The 2,756-nt window shown below is 37.7% G+C and overlaps 1 protein-coding gene across 1 annotated transcript in view; it reads right to left on the bottom strand.

Annotated features, from left to right (window-relative positions):
• LOC104776704 overlaps window positions 1–2,756 on the bottom strand; it is a 13,729-nt gene that overhangs the window by 1,606 nt on the left and 9,367 nt on the right. The gene's annotated exons all lie outside the window — the stretch shown is intronic.

Genomic DNA, 2,756 nt, shown 5'->3' with positions numbered 1-2,756 from the left:
AGAAAGAAATAAAAACAAGAAAATGTTGATCAGTGTCAATCAAAGTCGTATCCAACTAGTAACGCTATATATATACAGTTGCCGTAAAATAAACGGTACCAATTACGATTATTATGGTTATAGACTTTTATAGTTATATATATATATACATGGTTACCGCTAATAAAACATAAATATACTTTTAGAAGTGGAGTGGTGACAAAAAGAACTAAATTTATCTCCAATGAGGGATTTAACAAAGACTCTTATTTCAAAAGTGATTAAAAATAAATTATAATTGAAGAAACAACTAAGAGTTGCCTCTTATTTAACAAGTTTAAGACCCAATTCTTACTGTGTATATGTTATTATATGGTTGGTTTAGTATTTGTTATAAAAGAATTTTTTTTTTACTTACATATATATGGTAAAAATTTGGCACAAATCAAGATTACAACTAATATTTTTCCCTATTTATCATTTGTACTTCTACTTTTAATATGCTTTTATGTTTTGTATGTTTAAAAAACTTATGAAATGCAACAATTTCCCATTTTTGTAAAATCTAAAATGGTTAAACATTTAAACTACTTATGTTCTACTTAAAATATTTATCTTTTGAAAATAATATTTTTTTTAAAAAGGAACCCCAATTTAGAGTTTTACTATTGGAGGAGTATAATTTTAGTTAACTAACTAAAAGTCTTTATTTAAAATTACAGAATTTAAGACTAAAAGATTATAAAAGTCTCAAAATAGTAACCTGCCATTGGAAATAGTCTTGTGATCTTATTAAAACTTTTGGCGCAAGGATCAAGACCATCTACTTCATAAGTTAGGCCGGGCGTTTGTGATATTCGTACACAAGTTTTAGGGAGTATGTATGTAATGACCCTTGCCAACGGGTAAAATCCAGAATGAAAATCCGTGGGCCAAGGACATGCATTAGACACGAATGGGAAGTAAAGGAGGAGAGTAGCGGAATTATAGAAGTAATATCCGAGAAATTCTGGACGGATCGGGAGATGGCCGATGGTACCATGTACCATGTACCAAGTGTCGTACTGTACGTATGTACACGGACGAACATAGCGGACGAACGCCGAACGGTTTAGGAAGCGTATGGACGTGGACTAAGAGCGGAAGAGGATCCACTAAGAGAAATGATTATTTTAATTAAAGTGGAATCTCCACTAAGATTATTTTAATCAAGTGGAGTTTAGTGGGAGATTATTTAAATCTTGAAGAAATAATGGAGTTTAGTGTCCAAGTGTTGATGCTAGAAGCTCACACTTGTGAAATCGCATGCACTAAGAGGAGAAGAAGAACTCGCATGCATTGGTTGCTTCCACCGCCCAAAATTCTCTATTTAAGGGACCTCACTTCTCTCATTTTCGCACAAAGTTACAAGGGGTAAGGAGAGACTTTGAGAGAAAGAGTGAGCGAGAGAAAGAAGAGAAAAGGTGGCGAGTTATTAAGGAGAAGAAGAGAGTGTTCAAGACAAGACTATTGACCGCAAGTTGAAACGATAAGGAGATCGTTTTCAAACCAAGGAAGGGATCAGAGTGTGCCGTAAGAAAACTCAACAAAGGAGGCCGATCATCGCCAGTTTACAGTGAGTTCAGGCACATGTCTTGCCGGCTTAGATGGAGAGTTGAAACTCCTATCTAGTGCGCGGATCTGCATGTTTATTTAGTTGCATGTTTTACCGGTTTAGATGGGGGAGTAAATACCACCATTTAGTACGCGGATTGCATGATTGTTGTGTTGCATGTTTTACCGGTTTAGATGGGGGAGTAAAGACCACCATTTAGTACGCGGATTGCATGATTGTTGTGTTGCATGTTTTACCGGTTTAGATGGGGGAGTAAATACCACCATTTAGTACGCGGATTGCATGATGGTTGTGTTGCATGTTTTACCGGTTTAGATGGGGGAGTAAAGACCACCATTTAGTACGCGGATTGCATGATGGTTGTGTTGCATGTTTTACCGGTTTAGATGGGGGAGTAAATACCACCATTTAGTACGCGGATTGCATGATGGTTGTGTTGCATGTTTTACCGGTTTAGATGGGGGAGTAAAGACCACCATTTAGTACGCGGATTGCATGATGGTTGTGTTGCATGTTTTACCGGTTTAGATGGGGGAGTAAATACCTCCATTTAGTACGCGGATTGCATGGTTATTGTTGTTGCATGTTTACTTGAATGTCTTTGTGATTTTCTTGTTTAAACACAAGCGCTGTGAGGTTACTCTGGTTGTTAGTTCGAAATGTTCTAATAACCAGGGTGGTAACATGATAGGATACTTGTGAAATTATGAGTTTAAAAACCATGTAAATTTCAAGTATCAAAATTGGTGAAGTCTTAATGCATTTGTCCGTGTGAAATTCCGGCTAAGCATGGTAAGACTTGGTATGGCTGTCCTTCCTATTCCGTACCACATGCAACCGCGACATGTAACCCATGTGCGTGTGTTGTAGGGCTGGTTACGAAGAGCTCGGAGGTTACTGGGTTCGCTACCCTGGCCGAAGCTGTCTACATGACGGTGTGACTTGAGAGAAGTCCGGTTGCATGCCTTTGTGGCTGTAACGCGGTTGTTCTAAATGGGGTGAAGGAGAGGAAGCATACCGGGCCCTAGAGATAAACTTGTTTAAAACTTGCGTGTTTTAGTACAAGTTATGTGTTGTTGTTGATGCATGTTTATGCATGTTAGTGAGAATTGCATGATAGCTTATTTGTTTAGCTCATTGTCTTCCGCATGCTATCTCTGGT

The sequence above is a fragment of the Camelina sativa genome, chromosome 3 (genome assembly GCF_000633955.1).
Source record: "Camelina sativa cultivar DH55 chromosome 3, Cs, whole genome shotgun sequence".
Lineage (NCBI taxonomy): Eukaryota > Viridiplantae > Streptophyta > Magnoliopsida > Brassicales > Brassicaceae > Camelina > Camelina sativa.
This window is presented reverse-complemented; position numbering and strand designations above follow the sequence as displayed.